Source organism: Manis pentadactyla, chromosome 6 (assembly GCF_030020395.1).
Source record: "Manis pentadactyla isolate mManPen7 chromosome 6, mManPen7.hap1, whole genome shotgun sequence".
In the NCBI taxonomy this organism is placed as follows: Eukaryota; Metazoa; Chordata; class Mammalia; order Pholidota; family Manidae; genus Manis; species Manis pentadactyla.
This window is the reverse complement of record NC_080024.1, coordinates 77337072-77357316: the sequence shown is the minus strand read 5'-3', so window position 1 is coordinate 77357316 and position 20245 is coordinate 77337072.

Genomic DNA, 20245 nt, shown 5'->3' with positions numbered 1-20245 from the left:
TGTCTGTGTGTTTGTGGGTGTGTCTACATGTGTGTAGGTGTGTGACTGTTTATGGCACTGTGTCATTGTGCGTGAGTGCTCATGTGTCTGTGTGTGTGTGTGAGTTTGTGAGAGTGTAGGTGTGATTGGGAATGAGTGTGTGAGTGTGTATATGAGTGTGTCATTGTGTTTGTGTGTGTGTGAGTGTGTTTTGCTTAGGTGTGTGCGTGACATTTTGTGTGTCTATGTGTGAGTGTATTTTTGTCTGAGTGTGTGTGTCTGTGTGTAAGTGTGAGAGTGTGCTAGGGTGTTTGTGAGAGTGAAGGTGTGTGAGTGGGAGTGAGTGAGTGAATGTGTATATGAGTAGGTGACTGTGTGTGTGTGCATGTGTGTGCCTGACAGTCTGAATATGTGGGTGTTTCTGTGTGTAGGTGTGTGAGTGTGTGTGTGACATTGTATGAGTGTGTGTGTGACATTGTGTGAGTGTGTGTGTGAGTGCATGTTAATCTGTGTGCGTCGGTGAGTGAGTAGGTGTGCGAGAGCTTGTGGCAGTGTGTGAGTGTGTGTGTTTGTGACATTCTGTGAATGTGTGTTGGTGTCTCTGTGTGTGTAATGTGTGAGTGCAGCAGTGTGTGAGTGTGTGAGTGCGAATGAGTCTGTGAGTGTGTGCGGGTGTGAGTGTGTTTCTTTGTGAAATTTCAGTTGCGTGAGTTGGAGTGATTGTGTGAGTGTGTATATAAGTGTGCGATAGTGTGTGAGTGTGTGTGATTGTGTGTGAGTATGTGTGTGTGCCTATATGTGTTTGTGTCTATGTGTAGGTGCGTAATTGTGTGTGTGCTATTGTGTGTGAGAATGTGGTTGTTTCTGTGTGTAGGTGTGTGAATGTGTGAGTGTGTTTGTGAGAGTGTAGTTGTGTGCGTGTTTGTGTGTGTGTGAGTGTGTATACGGGTGTGTGATTGTGTCTGAGTTTTTGTGATTGTGTGTGAGAATGTGAGTGAATGTGTCTGTGTGTATGTGTGTGAGTGTGTGAAACAGTGTCTCAGTCTTCGTGATTTTGTGTGGGTGTGTGAGAGTGTGTGTGAGCGTTTGAGTGTAGGTGTGTCTTTTTGAGTGCCTTTGTGGTTATTATATGTGTGTGTGTGTGAAAGTGTGTGTGTAAGTGTGAGTGGGAGTGAGAGTGGGACTGTGTGTACGAGTGTGTTATTGAGTGTGATTGTGTTTGTGGGTGAGTGTCTGAGCGTCTTTGTGTGCAGGTGTGTGTGTCTGACGGTTTTAGTGTGGGTGTGAGTGCATGTGACTCTGTGAGAGTGTGTGTGTAGTTGTGTGAGTGGGAGTGAGTGTGTGAATGTGTATACGATTGGGTGACTGTGTGTGAGTGTGTGTGATTGTGTGTGAGAATGTGTGTGTGTGAGTCTGTGTGTGTAGGTGTGTGATTGTGCCGAACCCTGTGTGATTGTGTGTGTTTGTGAGGGTGTGTGACAGTGTGTGTGAGTGTAGGAGTGTCTGAGTGCCTGTGTGATTTCTGTATGTGAGTGTGTGTGTGTTTGATGATGCGTTTGTTTGTGTGTGTGTAGGTGTGTTAGTGGGAGTGAGTGTGAATACGAGTGTGTGATTGTGTGTGAGTGTTTTTGTCTGTGAGTGGCTGTGAGTGTGTCTGTGAGTGCAGGTGAGAGTGCGTGACTATTTGTGAGTGTGTGTGTGATTGCATGTGAGCCTGTGTTTGTGTGTTGGTTTGTTTGTGTGTGTAGGTGTGCGTGTGTGTTTGACAGTGTTTGAGTGTGTGTTAGTGCATGTGTGTCTGTAAGTGTTTGTGTGAGTAGGTGTGTGAGTGTGTGTGACCGGGTGATTGTGTGTGTGAATGCGTGTGAGTCTGTGTGTCTGTGTGTTTGTGGGTGTGTCTACATGTGTGTAGGTGTGTGACTGTTTATGGCACTGTGTCATTGTGCGTGAGTGCTCATGTGTCTGTGTGTGTGTGTGAGTTTGTGAGAGTGTAGGTGTGATTGGGAATGAGTGTGTGAGTGTGTATATGAGTGTGTCATTGTGTTTGTGTGTGTGTGTGAGTGTGTTTTGTTTAGGTGTGTGCGTGACATTTTGTGTGTCTATGTGTGAGTGTATTTTTGTCTGAGTGTGTGTGTCTGTGTGTAAGTGTGAGAGTGTGCTAGGGTGTTTGTGAGAGTGAAGGTGTGTGAGTGGGAGTGAGTGAGTGAATGTGTATATGAGTGGGTGACTGTGTGTGTGTGCATGTGTGTGCCTGACAGTCTGAATATGTGTGTGTTTCTGTGTGTAGGTGTGTGAGTGTGTGTGTGACATTGTGTGAGTGTGTGTGTGACATTGTGTGAGTGTGTGTGAGTGCATGTGAATCTGTGTGTGTTGGTGTGTGAGTAGGTGTGCGAGAGCTTGTGGCAGTGTGTGAGTGTGTGTGTTTGTGACATTCTGTGAATGTGTGTTGGTGTCTCTGTGTGTGTAGATGTGTGAGTGCAGCAGTGTGTGAGTGTGTGAGTGCGAATGAGTCTGTGAGTGTGTGCGGGTGTGAGTGTGTTTCTTTGTGAAATTTCAGTTGCGTGAGTTGGAGTGATTGTGTGAGTGTGTATATAAGTGTGCGATAGTGTGTGTGATTGTGTGTGAGTATGTGTGTGTGCCTATATGTGTTTGTGTCTATGTGTAGGTGCGTAATTGTGTGTGTGCTATTGTGTGTGAGAATGTGGTTGTTTCTGTGTGTAGGTGTGTGAATGTGTGAGTGTGTTTGTGAGAGTGTAGTTGTGTGCGTGTTTGTGTGTGTGTGAGTGTGTATACGGGTGTGTGATTGTGTCTGAGTTTTTGTGATTGTGTGTGAGAATGTGAGTGAATGTGTCTGTGTGTATGTGTGTGAGTGTGTGAAACAGTGTCTCAGTCTTCGTGATTTTGTGTGGGTGTGTGAGAGTGTGTGTGAGCGTTTGAGTGTAGGTGTGTCTTTTTGAGTGCCTTTGTGGTTATTATATGTGTGTGTGTGAAAGTGTGTGTGTAAGTGTGAGTGGGAGTGAGAGTGGGACTGTGTGTACGAGTGTGTTATTGTGTGTGATTGTGTTTGTGGGTGAGTGTCTGAGCGTCTTTGTGTGCAGGTGTGTGTGTCTGACGGTTTTAGTGTGGGTGTGAGTGCATGTGACTCTGTGAGAGTGTGTGTGTAGTTGTGTGAGTGGGAGTGAGTGTGTGAATGTGTATACGATTGGGTGACTGTGTGTGAGTGTGTGTGATTGTGTGTGAGAATGTGTGTGTGTGAGTCTGTGTGTGTAGGTGTGTGATTGTGCCGAACCCTGTGTGATTGTGTGTGTTTGTGAGGGTGTGTGACAGTGTGTGTGAGTGTAGGAGTGTCTGAGTGCCTGTGTGATTTCTGTATGTGAGTGTGTGTGTGTTTGATGATGCGTTTGTTTGTGTGTGTGTAGGTGTGTTAGTGGGAGTGAGTGTGAATACGAGTGTGTGATTGTGTGTGAGTGTTTTTGTCTGTGAGTGGCTGTGAGTGTGTCTGTGAGTGCAGGTGAGAGTGCGTGACTATTTGTGAGTGTGTGTGTGATTGCATGTGAGCCTGTGTTTGTGCGTTGGTTTGTTTGTGTGTGAAGGTGTGCGTGTGTGTTTGACAGTGTTTGAGTGAGTGTTAGTGCATGTGTGTCTGTAAGTGTTTGTGTGAGTAGGTGTGTGAGTGTGTGTGACCGGGTGATTGTGTGTGTGAATGCGTGTGAGTCTGTGTGTCTGTGTGTTTGTGGGTGTGTCTACATGTGTGTAGGTGTGTGACTGTTTATGGCACTGTGTCATTGTGCGTGAGTGCTCATGTGTCTGTGTGTGTGTGTGAGTTTGTGAGAGTGTAGGTGTGATTGGGAATGAGTGTGTGAGTGTGTATATGAGTGTGTCATTGTGTTTGTGTGTGTGTGTGAGTGTGTTTTGCTTAGGTGTGTGCGTGACATTTTGTGTGTCTATGTGTGAGTGTATTTTTGTCTGAGTGTGTGTGTCTGTGTGTAAGTGTGAGAGTGTGCTAGGGTGTTTGTGAGAGTGAAGGTGTGTGAGTGGGAGTGAGTGAGTGAATGTGTATATGAGTAGGTGACTGTGTGTGTGTGCATGTGTGTGCCTGACAGTCTGAATATGTGGGTGTTTCTGTGTGTAGGTGTGTGAGTGTGTGTGTGACATTGTATGAGTGTGTGTGTGACATTGTGTGAGTGTGTGTGTGAGTGCATGTTAATCTGTGTGCGTCGGTGAGTGAGTAGGTGTGCGAGAGCTTGTGGCAGTGTGTGAGTGTGTGTGTTTGTGACATTCTGTGAATGTGTGTTGGTGTCTCTGTGTGTGTAATGTGTGAGTGCAGCAGTGTGTGAGTGTGTGAGTGCGAATGAGTCTGTGAGTGTGTGCGGGTGTGAGTGTGTTTCTTTGTGAAATTTCAGTTGCGTGAGTTGGAGTGATTGTGTGAGTGTGTATATAAGTGTGCGATAGTGTGTGAGTGTGTGTGATTGTGTGTGAGTATGTGTGTGTGCCTATATGTGTTTGTGTCTATGTGTAGGTGCGTAATTGTGTGTGTGCTATTGTGTGTGAGAATGTGGTTGTTTCTGTGTGTAGGTGTGTGAATGTGTGAGTGTGTTTGTGAGAGTGTAGTTGTGTGCGTGTTTGTGTGTGTGTGAGTGTGTATACGGGTGTGTGATTGTGTCTGAGTTTTTGTGATTGTGTGTGAGAATGTGAGTGAATGTGTCTGTGTGTATGTGTGTGAGTGTGTGAAACAGTGTCTCAGTCTTCGTGATTTTGTGTGGGTGTGTGAGAGTGTGTGTGAGCGTTTGAGTGTAGGTGTGTCTTTTTGAGTGCCTTTGTGGTTATTATATGTGTGTGTGTGTGAAAGTGTGTGTGTAAGTGGGAGTGGGAGTGAGAGTGGGACTGTGTGTACGAGTGTGTTATTGAGTGTGATTGTGTTTGTGGGTGAGTGTCTGAGCGTCTTTGTGTGCAGGTGTGTGTGTCTGACGGTTTTAGTGTGGGTGTGAGTGCATGTGACTCTGTGAGAGTGTGTGTGTAGTTGTGTGAGTGGGAGTGAGTGTGTGAATGTGTATACGATTGGGTGACTGTGTGTGAGTGTGTGTGATTGTGTGTGAGAATGTGTGTGTGTGAGTCTGTGTGTGTAGGTGTGTGATTGTGCCGAACCCTGTGTGATTGTGTGTGTTTGTGAGGGTGTGTGACAGTGTGTGTGAGTGTAGGAGTGTCTGAGTGCCTGTGTGATTTCTGTATGTGAGTGTGTGTGTGTTTGATGATGCGTTTGTTTGTGTGTGTGTAGGTGTGTTAGTGGGAGTGAGTGTGAATACGAGTGTGTGATTGTGTGTGAGTGTTTTTGTCTGTGAGTGGCTGTGAGTGTGTCTGTGAGTGCAGGTGAGAGTGCGTGACTATTTGTGAGTGTGTGTGTGATTGCATGTGAGCCTGTGTTTGTGTGTTGGTTTGTTTGTGTGTGTAGGTGTGCGTGTGTGTTTGACAGTGTTTGAGTGTGTGTTAGTGCATGTGTGTCTGTAAGTGTTTGTGTGAGTAGGTGTGTGAGTGTGTGTGACCGGGTGATTGTGTGTGTGAATGCGTGTGAGTCTGTGTGTCTGTGTGTTTGTGGGTGTGTCTACATGTGTGTAGGTGTGTGACTGTTTATGGCACTGTGTCATTGTGCGTGAGTGCTCATGTGTCTGTGTGTGTGTGTGAGTTTGTGAGAGTGTAGGTGTGATTGGGAATGAGTGTGTGAGTGTGTATATGAGTGTGTCATTGTGTTTGTGTGTGTGTGTGAGTGTGTTTTGTTTAGGTGTGTGCGTGACATTTTGTGTGTCTATGTGTGAGTGTATTTTTGTCTGAGTGTGTGTGTCTGTGTGTAAGTGTGAGAGTGTGCTAGGGTGTTTGTGAGAGTGAAGGTGTGTGAGTGGGAGTGAGTGAGTGAATGTGTATATGAGTGGGTGACTGTGTGTGTGTGCATGTGTGTGCCTGACAGTCTGAATATGTGTGTGTTTCTGTGTGTAGGTGTGTGAGTGTGTGTGTGACATTGTGTGAGTGTGTGTGTGACATTGTGTGAGTGTGTGTGAGTGCATGTGAATCTGTGTGTGTTGGTGTGTGAGTAGGTGTGCGAGAGCTTGTGGCAGTGTGTGAGTGTGTGTGTTTGTGACATTCTGTGAATGTGTGTTGGTGTCTCTGTGTGTGTAGATGTGTGAGTGCAGCAGTGTGTGAGTGTGTGAGTGCGAATGAGTCTGTGAGTGTGTGCGGGTGTGAGTGTGTTTCTTTGTGAAATTTCAGTTGCGTGAGTTGGAGTGATTGTGTGAGTGTGTATATAAGTGTGCGATAGTGTGTGTGATTGTGTGTGAGTATGTGTGTGTGCCTATATGTGTTTGTGTCTATGTGTAGGTGCATAATTGTGTGTGTGCTATTGTGTGTGAGAATGTGGTTGTTTCTGTGTGTAGGTGTGTGAATGTGTGAGTGTGTTTGTGAGAGTGTAGTTGTGTGCGTGTTTGTGTGTGTGTGAGTGTGTATACGGGTGTGTGATTGTGTCTGAGTTTTTGTGATTGTGTGTGAGAATGTGAGTGAATGTGTCTGTGTGTATGTGTGTGAGTGTGTGAAACAGTGTCTCAGTCTTCGTGATTTTGTGTGGGTGTGTGAGAGTGTGTGTGAGCGTTTGAGTGTAGGTGTGTCTTTTTGAGTGCCTTTGTGGTTATTATATGTGTGTGTGTGAAAGTGTGTGTGTAAGTGTGAGTGGGAGTGAGAGTGGGACTGTGTGTACGAGTGTGTTATTGTGTGTGATTGTGTTTGTGGGTGAGTGTCTGAGCGTCTTTGTGTGCAGGTGTGTGTGTCTGACGGTTTTAGTGTGGGTGTGAGTGCATGTGACTCTGTGAGAGTGTGTGTGTAGTTGTGTGAGTGGGAGTGAGTGTGTGAATGTGTATACGATTGGGTGACTGTGTGTGAGTGTGTGTGATTGTGTGTGAGAATGTGTGTGTGTGAGTCTGTGTGTGTAGGTGTGTGATTGTGCCGAACCCTGTGTGATTGTGTGTGTTTGTGAGGGTGTGTGACAGTGTGTGTGAGTGTAGGAGTGTCTGAGTGCCTGTGTGATTTCTGTATGTGAGTGTGTGTGTGTTTGATGATGCGTTTGTTTGTGTGTGTGTAGGTGTGTTAGTGGGAGTGAGTGTGAATACGAGTGTGTGATTGTGTGTGAGTGTTTTTGTCTGTGAGTGGCTGTGAGTGTGTCTGTGAGTGCAGGTGAGAGTGCGTGACTATTTGTGAGTGTGTGTGTGATTGCATGTGAGCCTGTGTTTGTGCGTTGGTTTGTTTGTGTGTGAAGGTGTGCGTGTGTGTTTGACAGTGTTTGAGTGAGTGTTAGTGCATGTGTGTCTGTAAGTGTTTGTGTGAGTAGGTGTGTGAGTGTGTGTGACCGGGTGATTGTGTGTGTGAATGCGTGTGAGTCTGTGTGTCTGTGTGTTTGTGGGTGTGTCTACATGTGTGTAGGTGTGTGACTGTTTATGGCACTGTGTCATTGTGCGTGAGTGCTCATGTGTCTGTGTGTGTGTGTGAGTTTGTGAGAGTGTAGGTGTGATTGGGAATGAGTGTGTGAGTGTGTATATGAGTGTGTCATTGTGTTTGTGTGTGTGTGTGAGTGTGTTTTGCTTAGGTGTGTGCGTGACATTTTGTGTGTCTATGTGTGAGTGTATTTTTGTCTGAGTGTGTGTGTCTGTGTGTAAGTGTGAGAGTGTGCTAGGGTGTTTGTGAGAGTGAAGGTGTGTGAGTGGGAGTGAGTGAGTGAATGTGTATATGAGTAGGTGACTGTGTGTGTGTGCATGTGTGTGCCTGACAGTCTGAATATGTGGGTGTTTCTGTGTGTAGGTGTGTGAGTGTGTGTGTGACATTGTATGAGTGTGTGTGTGACATTGTGTGAGTGTGTGTGTGAGTGCATGTTAATCTGTGTGCGTCGGTGAGTGAGTAGGTGTGCGAGAGCTTGTGGCAGTGTGTGAGTGTGTGTGTTTGTGACATTCTGTGAATGTGTGTTGGTGTCTCTGTGTGTGTAATGTGTGAGTGCAGCAGTGTGTGAGTGTGTGAGTGCGAATGAGTCTGTGAGTGTGTGCGGGTGTGAGTGTGTTTCTTTGTGAAATTTCAGTTGCGTGAGTTGGAGTGATTGTGTGAGTGTGTATATAAGTGTGCGATAGTGTGTGAGTGTGTGTGATTGTGTGTGAGTATGTGTGTGTGCCTATATGTGTTTGTGTCTATGTGTAGGTGCGTAATTGTGTGTGTGCTATTGTGTGTGAGAATGTGGTTGTTTCTGTGTGTAGGTGTGTGAATGTGTGAGTGTGTTTGTGAGAGTGTAGTTGTGTGCGTGTTTGTGTGTGTGTGAGTGTGTATACGGGTGTGTGATTGTGTCTGAGTTTTTGTGATTGTGTGTGAGAATGTGAGTGAATGTGTCTGTGTGTATGTGTGTGAGTGTGTGAAACAGTGTCTCAGTCTTCGTGATTTTGTGTGGGTGTGTGAGAGTGTGTGTGAGCGTTTGAGTGTAGGTGTGTCTTTTTGAGTGCCTTTGTGGTTATTATATGTGTGTGTGTGTGAAAGTGTGTGTGTAAGTGGGAGTGGGAGTGAGAGTGGGACTGTGTGTACGAGTGTGTTATTGAGTGTGATTGTGTTTGTGGGTGAGTGTCTGAGCGTCTTTGTGTGCAGGTGTGTGTGTCTGACGGTTTTAGTGTGGGTGTGAGTGCATGTGACTCTGTGAGAGTGTGTGTGTAGTTGTGTGAGTGGGAGTGAGTGTGTGAATGTGTATACGATTGGGTGACTGTGTGTGAGTGTGTGTGATTGTGTGTGAGAATGTGTGTGTGTGAGTCTGTGTGTGTAGGTGTGTGATTGTGCCGAACCCTGTGTGATTGTGTGTGTTTGTGAGGGTGTGTGACAGTGTGTGTGAGTGTAGGAGTGTCTGAGTGCCTGTGTGATTTCTGTATGTGAGTGTGTGTGTGTTTGATGATGCGTTTGTTTGTGTGTGTGTAGGTGTGTTAGTGGGAGTGAGTGTGAATACGAGTGTGTGATTGTGTGTGAGTGTTTTTGTCTGTGAGTGGCTGTGAGTGTGTCTGTGAGTGCAGGTGAGAGTGCGTGACTATTTGTGAGTGTGTGTGTGATTGCATGTGAGCCTGTGTTTGTGTGTTGGTTTGTTTGTGTGTGTAGGTGTGCGTGTGTGTTTGACAGTGTTTGAGTGTGTGTTAGTGCATGTGTGTCTGTAAGTGTTTGTGTGAGTAGGTGTGTGAGTGTGTGTGACCGGGTGATTGTGTGTGTGAATGCGTGTGAGTCTGTGTGTCTGTGTGTTTGTGGGTGTGTCTACATGTGTGTAGGTGTGTGACTGTTTATGGCACTGTGTCATTGTGCGTGAGTGCTCATGTGTCTGTGTGTGTGTGTGAGTTTGTGAGAGTGTAGGTGTGATTGGGAATGAGTGTGTGAGTGTGTATATGAGTGTGTCATTGTGTTTGTGTGTGTGTGTGAGTGTGTTTTGTTTAGGTGTGTGCGTGACATTTTGTGTGTCTATGTGTGAGTGTATTTTTGTCTGAGTGTGTGTGTCTGTGTGTAAGTGTGAGAGTGTGCTAGGGTGTTTGTGAGAGTGAAGGTGTGTGAGTGGGAGTGAGTGAGTGAATGTGTATATGAGTGGGTGACTGTGTGTGTGTGCATGTGTGTGCCTGACAGTCTGAATATGTGTGTGTTTCTGTGTGTAGGTGTGTGAGTGTGTGTGTGACATTGTGTGAGTGTGTGTGTGACATTGTGTGAGTGTGTGTGAGTGCATGTGAATCTGTGTGTGTTGGTGTGTGAGTAGGTGTGCGAGAGCTTGTGGCAGTGTGTGAGTGTGTGTGTTTGTGACATTCTGTGAATGTGTGTTGGTGTCTCTGTGTGTGTAGATGTGTGAGTGCAGCAGTGTGTGAGTGTGTGAGTGCGAATGAGTCTGTGAGTGTGTGCGGGTGTGAGTGTGTTTCTTTGTGAAATTTCAGTTGCGTGAGTTGGAGTGATTGTGTGAGTGTGTATATAAGTGTGCGATAGTGTGTGTGATTGTGTGTGAGTATGTGTGTGTGCCTATATGTGTTTGTGTCTATGTGTAGGTGCGTAATTGTGTGTGTGCTATTGTGTGTGAGAATGTGGTTGTTTCTGTGTGTAGGTGTGTGAATGTGTGAGTGTGTTTGTGAGAGTGTAGTTGTGTGCGTGTTTGTGTGTGTGTGAGTGTGTATACGGGTGTGTGATTGTGTCTGAGTTTTTGTGATTGTGTGTGAGAATGTGAGTGAATGTGTCTGTGTGTATGTGTGTGAGTGTGTGAAACAGTGTCTCAGTCTTCGTGATTTTGTGTGGGTGTGTGAGAGTGTGTGTGAGCGTTTGAGTGTAGGTGTGTCTTTTTGAGTGCCTTTGTGGTTATTATATGTGTGTGTGTGAAAGTGTGTGTGTAAGTGTGAGTGGGAGTGAGAGTGGGACTGTGTGTACGAGTGTGTTATTGTGTGTGATTGTGTTTGTGGGTGAGTGTCTGAGCGTCTTTGTGTGCAGGTGTGTGTGTCTGACGGTTTTAGTGTGGGTGTGAGTGCATGTGACTCTGTGAGAGTGTGTGTGTAGTTGTGTGAGTGGGAGTGAGTGTGTGAATGTGTATACGATTGGGTGACTGTGTGTGAGTGTGTGTGATTGTGTGTGAGAATGTGTGTGTGTGAGTCTGTGTGTGTAGGTGTGTGATTGTGCCGAACCCTGTGTGATTGTGTGTGTTTGTGAGGGTGTGTGACAGTGTGTGTGAGTGTAGGAGTGTCTGAGTGCCTGTGTGATTTCTGTATGTGAGTGTGTGTGTGTTTGATGATGCGTTTGTTTGTGTGTGTGTAGGTGTGTTAGTGGGAGTGAGTGTGAATACGAGTGTGTGATTGTGTGTGAGTGTTTTTGTCTGTGAGTGGCTGTGAGTGTGTCTGTGAGTGCAGGTGAGAGTGCGTGACTATTTGTGAGTGTGTGTGTGATTGCATGTGAGCCTGTGTTTGTGCGTTGGTTTGTTTGTGTGTGAAGGTGTGCGTGTGTGTTTGACAGTGTTTGAGTGAGTGTTAGTGCATGTGTGTCTGTAAGTGTTTGTGTGAGTAGGTGTGTGAGTGTGTGTGACCGGGTGATTGTGTGTGTGAATGCGTGTGAGTCTGTGTGTCTGTGTGTTTGTGGGTGTGTCTACATGTGTGTAGGTGTGTGACTGTTTATGGCACTGTGTCATTGTGCGTGAGTGCTCATGTGTCTGTGTGTGTGTGTGAGTTTGTGAGAGTGTAGGTGTGATTGGGAATGAGTGTGTGAGTGTGTATATGAGTGTGTCATTGTGTTTGTGTGTGTGTGTGAGTGTGTTTTGCTTAGGTGTGTGCGTGACATTTTGTGTGTCTATGTGTGAGTGTATTTTTGTCTGAGTGTGTGTGTCTGTGTGTAAGTGTGAGAGTGTGCTAGGGTGTTTGTGAGAGTGAAGGTGTGTGAGTGGGAGTGAGTGAGTGAATGTGTATATGAGTAGGTGACTGTGTGTGTGTGCATGTGTGTGCCTGACAGTCTGAATATGTGGGTGTTTCTGTGTGTAGGTGTGTGAGTGTGTGTGTGACATTGTATGAGTGTGTGTGTGACATTGTGTGAGTGTGTGTGTGAGTGCATGTGAATCTGTGTGCGTCGGTGAGTGAGTAGGTGTGCGAGAGCTTGTGGCAGTGTGTGAGTGTGTGTGTTTGTGACATTCTGTGAATGTGTGTTGGTGTCTCTGTGTGTGTAATGTGTGAGTGCAGCAGTGTGTGAGTGTGTGAGTGCGAATGAGTCTGTGAGTGTGTGCGGGTGTGAGTGTGTTTCTTTGTGAAATTTCAGTTGCGTGAGTTGGAGTGATTGTGTGAGTGTGTATATAAGTGTGCGATAGTGTGTGAGTGTGTGTGATTGTGTGTGAGTATGTGTGTGTGCCTATATGTGTTTGTGTCTATGTGTAGGTGCGTAATTGTGTGTGTGCTATTGTGTGTGAGAATGTGGTTGTTTCTGTGTGTAGGTGTGTGAATGTGTGAGTGTGTTTGTGAGAGTGTAGTTGTGTGCGTGTTTGTGTGTGTGTGAGTGTGTATACGGGTGTGTGATTGTGTCTGAGTTTTTGTGATTGTGTGTGAGAATGTGAGTGAATGTGTCTGTGTGTATGTGTGTGAGTGTGTGAAACAGTGTCTCAGTCTTCGTGATTTTGTGTGGGTGTGTGAGAGTGTGTGTGAGCGTTTGAGTGTAGGTGTGTCTTTTTGAGTGCCTTTGTGGTTATTATATGTGTGTGTGTGTGAAAGTGTGTGTGTAAGTGGGAGTGGGAGTGAGAGTGGGACTGTGTGTACGAGTGTGTTATTGAGTGTGATTGTGTTTGTGGGTGAGTGTCTGAGCGTCTTTGTGTGCAGGTGTGTGTGTCTGACGGTTTTAGTGTGGGTGTGAGTGCATGTGACTCTGTGAGAGTGTGTGTGTAGTTGTGTGAGTGGGAGTGAGTGTGTGAATGTGTATACGATTGGGTGACTGTGTGTGAGTGTGTGTGATTGTGTGTGAGAATGTGTGTGTGTGAGTCTGTGTGTGTAGGTGTGTGATTGTGCCGAACCCTGTGTGATTGTGTGTGTTTGTGAGGGTGTGTGACAGTGTGTGTGAGTGTAGGAGTGTCTGAGTGCCTGTGTGATTTCTGTATGTGAGTGTGTGTGTGTTTGATGATGCGTTTGTTTGTGTGTGTGTAGGTGTGTTAGTGGGAGTGAGTGTGAATACGAGTGTGTGATTGTGTGTGAGTGTTTTTGTCTGTGAGTGGCTGTGAGTGTGTCTGTGAGTGCAGGTGAGAGTGCGTGACTATTTGTGAGTGTGTGTGTGATTGCATGTGAGCCTGTGTTTGTGTGTTGGTTTGTTTGTGTGTGTAGGTGTGCGTGTGTGTTTGACAGTGTTTGAGTGTGTGTTAGTGCATGTGTGTCTGTAAGTGTTTGTGTGAGTAGGTGTGTGAGTGTGTGTGACCGGGTGATTGTGTGTGTGAATGCGTGTGAGTCTGTGTGTCTGTGTGTTTGTGGGTGTGTCTACATGTGTGTAGGTGTGTGACTGTTTATGGCACTGTGTCATTGTGCGTGAGTGCTCATGTGTCTGTGTGTGTGTGTGAGTTTGTGAGAGTGTAGGTGTGATTGGGAATGAGTGTGTGAGTGTGTATATGAGTGTGTCATTGTGTTTGTGTGTGTGTGTGAGTGTGTTTTGTTTAGGTGTGTGCGTGACATTTTGTGTGTCTATGTGTGAGTGTATTTTTGTCTGAGTGTGTGTGTCTGTGTGTAAGTGTGAGAGTGTGCTAGGGTGTTTGTGAGAGTGAAGGTGTGTGAGTGGGAGTGAGTGAGTGAATGTGTATATGAGTGGGTGACTGTGTGTGTGTGCATGTGTGTGCCTGACAGTCTGAATATGTGTGTGTTTCTGTGTGTAGGTGTGTGAGTGTGTGTGTGACATTGTGTGAGTGTGTGTGTGACATTGTGTGAGTGTGTGTGAGTGCATGTGAATCTGTGTGTGTTGGTGTGTGAGTAGGTGTGCGAGAGCTTGTGGCAGTGTGTGAGTGTGTGTGTTTGTGACATTCTGTGAATGTGTGTTGGTGTCTCTGTGTGTGTAGATGTGTGAGTGCAGCAGTGTGTGAGTGTGTGAGTGCGAATGAGTCTGTGAGTGTGTGCGGGTGTGAGTGTGTTTCTTTGTGAAATTTCAGTTGCGTGAGTTGGAGTGATTGTGTGAGTGTGTATATAAGTGTGCGATAGTGTGTGTGATTGTGTGTGAGTATGTGTGTGTGCCTATATGTGTTTGTGTCTATGTGTAGGTGCATAATTGTGTGTGTGCTATTGTGTGTGAGAATGTGGTTGTTTCTGTGTGTAGGTGTGTGAATGTGTGAGTGTGTTTGTGAGAGTGTAGTTGTGTGCGTGTTTGTGTGTGTGTGAGTGTGTATACGGGTGTGTGATTGTGTCTGAGTTTTTGTGATTGTGTGTGAGAATGTGAGTGAATGTGTCTGTGTGTATGTGTGTGAGTGTGTGAAACAGTGTCTCAGTCTTCGTGATTTTGTGTGGGTGTGTGAGAGTGTGTGTGAGCGTTTGAGTGTAGGTGTGTCTTTTTGAGTGCCTTTGTGGTTATTATATGTGTGTGTGTGAAAGTGTGTGTGTAAGTGTGAGTGGGAGTGAGAGTGGGACTGTGTGTACGAGTGTGTTATTGTGTGTGATTGTGTTTGTGGGTGAGTGTCTGAGCGTCTTTGTGTGCAGGTGTGTGTGTCTGACGGTTTTAGTGTGGGTGTGAGTGCATGTGACTCTGTGAGAGTGTGTGTGTAGTTGTGTGAGTGGGAGTGAGTGTGTGAATGTGTATACGATTGGGTGACTGTGTGTGAGTGTGTGTGATTGTGTGTGAGAATGTGTGTGTGTGAGTCTGTGTGTGTAGGTGTGTGATTGTGCCGAACCCTGTGTGATTGTGTGTGTTTGTGAGGGTGTGTGACAGTGTGTGTGAGTGTAGGAGTGTCTGAGTGCCTGTGTGATTTCTGTATGTGAGTGTGTGTGTGTTTGATGATGCGTTTGTTTGTGTGTGTGTAGGTGTGTTAGTGGGAGTGAGTGTGAATACGAGTGTGTGATTGTGTGTGAGTGTTTTTGTCTGTGAGTGGCTGTGAGTGTGTCTGTGAGTGCAGGTGAGAGTGCGTGACTATTTGTGAGTGTGTGTGTGATTGCATGTGAGCCTGTGTTTGTGCGTTGGTTTGTTTGTGTGTGAAGGTGTGCGTGTGTGTTTGACAGTGTTTGAGTGAGTGTTAGTGCATGTGTGTCTGTAAGTGTTTGTGTGAGTAGGTGTGTGAGTGTGTGTGACCGGGTGATTGTGTGTGTGAATGCGTGTGAGTCTGTGTGTCTGTGTGTTTGTGGGTGTGTCTACATGTGTGTAGGTGTGTGACTGTTTATGGCACTGTGTCATTGTGCGTGAGTGCTCATGTGTCTGTGTGTGTGTGTGAGTTTGTGAGAGTGTAGGTGTGATTGGGAATGAGTGTGTGAGTGTGTATATGAGTGTGTCATTGTGTTTGTGTGTGTGTGTGAGTGTGTTTTGCTTAGGTGTGTGCGTGACATTTTGTGTGTCTATGTGTGAGTGTATTTTTGTCTGAGTGTGTGTGTCTGTGTGTAAGTGTGAGAGTGTGCTAGGGTGTTTGTGAGAGTGAAGGTGTGTGAGTGGGAGTGAGTGAGTGAATGTGTATATGAGTAGGTGACTGTGTGTGTGTGCATGTGTGTGCCTGACAGTCTGAATATGTGGGTGTTTCTGTGTGTAGGTGTGTGAGTGTGTGTGTGACATTGTATGAGTGTGTGTGTGACATTGTGTGAGTGTGTGTGTGAGTGCATGTTAATCTGTGTGCGTCGGTGAGTGAGTAGGTGTGCGAGAGCTTGTGGCAGTGTGTGAGTGTGTGTGTTTGTGACATTCTGTGAATGTGTGTTGGTGTCTCTGTGTGTGTAATGTGTGAGTGCAGCAGTGTGTGAGTGTGTGAGTGCGAATGAGTCTGTGAGTGTGTGCGGGTGTGAGTGTGTTTCTTTGTGAAATTTCAGTTGCGTGAGTTGGAGTGATTGTGTGAGTGTGTATATAAGTGTGCGATAGTGTGTGAGTGTGTGTGATTGTGTGTGAGTATGTGTGTGTGCCTATATGTGTTTGTGTCTATGTGTAGGTGCGTAATTGTGTGTGTGCTATTGTGTGTGAGAATGTGGTTGTTTCTGTGTGTAGGTGTGTGAATGTGTGAGTGTGTTTGTGAGAGTGTAGTTGTGTGCGTGTTTGTGTGTGTGTGAGTGTGTATACGGGTGTGTGATTGTGTCTGAGTTTTTGTGATTGTGTGTGAGAATGTGAGTGAATGTGTCTGTGTGTATGTGTGTGAGTGTGTGAAACAGTGTCTCAGTCTTCGTGATTTTGTGTGGGTGTGTGAGAGTGTGTGTGAGCGTTTGAGTGTAGGTGTGTCTTTTTGAGTGCCTTTGTGGTTATTATATGTGTGTGTGTGTGAAAGTGTGTGTGTAAGTGGGAGTGGGAGTGAGAGTGGGACTGTGTGTACGAGTGTGTTATTGAGTGTGATTGTGTTTGTGGGTGAGTGTCTGAGCGTCTTTGTGTGCAGGTGTGTGTGTCTGACGGTTTTAGTGTGGGTGTGAGTGCATGTGACTCTGTGAGAGTGTGTGTGTAGTTGTGTGAGTGGGAGTGAGTGTGTGAATGTGTATACGATTGGGTGACTGTGTGTGAGTGTGTGTGATTGTGTGTGAGAATGTGTGTGTGTGAGTCTGTGTGTGTAGGTGTGTGATTGTGCCGAACCCTGTGTGATTGTGTGTGTTTGTGAGGGTGTGTGACAGTGTGTGTGAGTGTAGGAGTGTCTGAGTGCCTGTGTGATTTCTGTATGTGAGTGTGTGTGTGTTTGATGATGCGTTTGTTTGTGTGTGTGTAGGTGTGTTAGTGGGAGTGAGTGTGAATACGAGTGTGTGATTGTGTGTGAGTGTTTTTGTCTGTGAGTGGCTGTGAGTGTGTCTGTGAGTGCAGGTGAGAGTGCGTGACTATTTGTGAGTGTGTGTGTGATTGCATGTGAGCCTGTGTTTGTGTGTTGGTTTGTTTGTGTGTGTAGGTGTGCGTGTGTGTTTGACAGTGTTTGAGTGTGTGTTAGTGCATGTGTGTCTGTAAGTGTTTGTGTGAGTAGGTGTGTGAGTGTGTGTGACCGGGTGATTGTGTGTGTGAATGCGTGTGAGTCTGTGTGTCTGTGTGTTTGTGGGTGTGTCTACATGTGTGTAGGTGTGTGACTGTTTATGGCACTGTGTCATTGTGCGTGAGTGCTCATGTGTCTGTGTGTGTGTGTGAGTTTGTGAGAGTGTAGGTGTGATTGGGAATGAGTGTGTGAGTGTGTATATGAGTGTGTCATTGTGTTTGTGTGTGTGTGTGAGTGTGTTTTGTTTAGGTGTGTGCGTGACATTTTGTGTGTCTATGTGTGAGTGTATTTTTGTCTGAGTGTGTGTGTCTGTGTGTAAGTGTGAGAGTGTGCTAGGGTGTTTGTGAGAGTGAAGGTGTGTGAGTGGGAGTGAGTGAGTGAATGTGTATATGAGTGGGTGACTGTGTGTGTGTGCATGTGTGTGCCTGACAGTCTGAATATGTGTGTGTTTCTGTGTGTAGGTGTGTGAGTGTGTGTGTGACATTGTGTGAGTGTGTGTGTGACATTGTGTGAGTGTGTGTGAGTGCATGTGAATCTGTGTGTGTTGGTGTGTGAGTAGGTGTGCGAGAGCTTGTGGCAGTGTGTGAGTGTGTGTGTTTGTGACATTCTGTGAATGTGTGTTGGTGTCTCTGTGTGTGTAGATGTGTGAGTGCAGCAGTGTGTGAGTGTGTGAGTGCGAATGAGTCTGTGAGTGTGTGCGGGTGTGAGTGTGTTTCTTTGTGAAATTTCAGTTGCGTGAGTTGGAGTGATTGTGTGAGTGTGTATATAAGTGTGCGATAGTGTGTGTGATTGTGTGTGAGTATGTGTGTGTGCCTATATGTGTTTGTGTCTATGTGTAGGTGCGTAATTGTGTGTGTGCTATTGTGTGTGAGAATGTGGTTGTTTCTGTGTGTAGGTGTGTGAATGTGTGAGTGTGTTTGTGAGAGTGTAGTTGTGTGCGTGTTTGTGTGTGTGTGAGTGTGTATACGGGTGTGTGATTGTGTCTGAGTTTTTGTGATTGTGTGTGAGAATGTGAGTGAATGTGTCTGTGTGTATGTGTGTGAGTGTGTGAAACAGTGTCTCAGTCTTCGTGATTTTGTGTGGGTGTGTGAGAGTGTGTGTGAGCGTTTGAGTGTAGGTGTGTCTTTTTGAGTGCCTTTGTGGTTATTATATGTGTGTGTGTGAAAGTGTGTGTGTAAGTGTGAGTGGGAGTGAGAGTGGGACTGTGTGTACGAGTGTGTTATTGTGTGTGATTGTGTTTGTGGGTGAGTGTCTGAGCGTCTTTGTGTGCAGGTGTGTGTGTCTGACGGTTTTAGTGTGGGTGTGAGTGCATGTGACTCTGTGAGAGTGTGTGTGTAGTTGTGTGAGTGGGAGTGAGTGTGTGAATGTGTATACGATTGGGTGACTGTGTGTGAGTGTGTGTGATTGTGTGTGAGAATGTGTGTGTGTGAGTCTGTGTGTGTAGGTGTGTGATTGTGCCGAACCCTGTGTGATTGTGTGTGTTTGTGAGGGTGTGTGACAGTGTGTGTGAGTGTAGGAGTGTCTGAGTGCCTGTGTGATTTCTGTATGTGAGTGTGTGTGTGTTTGATGATGCGTTTGTTTGTGTGTGTGTAGGTGTGTTAGTGGGAGTGAGTGTGAATACGAGTGTGTGATTGTGTGTGAGTGTTTTTGTCTGTGAGTGGCTGTGAGTGTGTCTGTGAGTGCAGGTGAGAGTGGGTGACTATTTGTGAGTGTGTGTGTGATTGCATGTGAGCCTGTGTTTGTGCGTTGGTTTGTTTGTGTGTGAAGGTGTGCGTGTGTGTTTGACAGTGTTTGAGTGAGTGTTAGTGCATGTGTGTCTGTAAGTGTTTGTGTGAGTAGGTGTGTGAGTGTGTGTGACCGGGTGATTGTGTGTGTGAATGCGTGTGAGTCTGTGTGTCTGTGTGTTTGTGGGTGTGTCTACATGTGTGTAGGTGTGTGACTGTTTATGGCACTGTGTCATTGTGCGTGAGTGCTCATGTGTCTGTGTGTGTGTGTGAGTTTGTGAGAGTGTAGGTGTGATTGGGAATGAGTGTGTGAGTGTGTATATGAGTGTGTCATTGTGTTTGTGTGTGTGTGTGAGTGTGTTTTGCTTAGGTGTGTGCGTGACATTTTGTGTGTCTATGTGTGAGTGTATTTTTGTCTGAGTGTGTGTGTCTGTGTGTAAGTGTGAGAGTGTGCTAGGGTGTTTGTGAGAGTGAAGGTGTGTGAGTGGGAGTGAGTGAGTGAATGTGTATATGAGTAGGTGACTGTGTGTGTGTGCATGTGTGTGCCTGACAGTCTGAATATGTGGGTGTTTCTGTGTGTAGGTGTGTGAGTGTGTGTGTGACATTGTATGAGTGTGTGTGTGACATTGTGTGAGTGTGTGTGTGAGTGCATGTTAATCTGTGTGCGTCGGTGAGTGAGTAGGTGTGCGAGAGCTTGTGGCAGTGTGTGAGTGTGTGTGTTTGTGACATTCTGTGAATGTGTGTTGGTGTCTCTGTGTGTGTAATGTGTGAGTGCAGCAGTGTGTGAGTGTGTGAGTGCGAATGAGTCTGTGAGTGTGTGCGGGTGTGAGTGTGTTTCTTTGTGAAATTTCAGTTGCGTGAGTTGGAGTGATTGTGTGAGTGTGTATATAAGTGTGCGATAGTGTGTGAGTGTGTGTGATTGTGTGTGAGTATGTGTGTGTGCCTATATGTGTTTGTGTCTATGTGTAGGTGCGTAATTGTGTGTGTGCTATTGTGTGTGAGAATGTGGTTGTTTCTGTGTGTAGGTGTGTGAATGTGTGAGTGTGTTTGTGAGAGTGTAGTTGTGTGCGTGTTTGTGTGTGTGTGAGTGTGTATACGGGTGTGTGATTGTGTCTGAGTTTTTGTGATTGTGTGTGAGAATGTGAGTGAATGTGTCTGTGTGTATGTGTGTGAGTGTGTGAAACAGTGTCTCAGTCTTCGTGATTTTGTGTGGGTGTGTGAGAGTGTGTGTGAGCGTTTGAGTGTAGGTGTGTCTTTTTGAGTGCCTTTGTGGTTATTATATGTGTGTGTGTGTGAAAGTGTGTGTGTAAGTGGGAGTGGGAGTGAGAGTGGGACTGTGTGTACGAGTGTGTTATTGAGTGTGATTGTGTTTGTGGGTGAGTGTCTGAGCGTCTTTGTGTGCAGGTGTGTGTGTCTGACGGTTTTAGTGTGGGTGTGAGTGCATGTGACTCTGTGAGAGTGTGTGTGTAGTTGTGTGAGTGGGAGTGAGTGTGTGAATGTGTATACGATTGGGTGACTGTGTGTGAGTGTGTGTGATTGTGTGTGAGAATGTGTGTGTGTGAGTCTGTGTGTGTAGGTGTGTGATTGTGCCGAACCCTGTGTGATTGTGTGTGTTTGTGAGGGTGTGTGACAGTGTGTGTGAGTGTAGGAGTGTCTGAGTGCCTGTGTGATTTCTGTATGTGAGTGTGTGTGTGTTTGATGATGCGTTTGTTTGTGTGTGTGTAGGTGTGTTAGTGGGAGTGAGTGTGAATACGAGTGTGTGATTGTGTGTGAGTGTTTTTGTCTGTGAGTGGCTGTGAGTGTGTCTGTGAGTGCAGGTGAGAGTGCGTGACTATTTGTGAGTGTGTGTGTGATTGCATGTGAGCCTGTGTTTGTGTGTTGGTTTGTTTGTGTGTGTAGGTGTGCGTGTGTG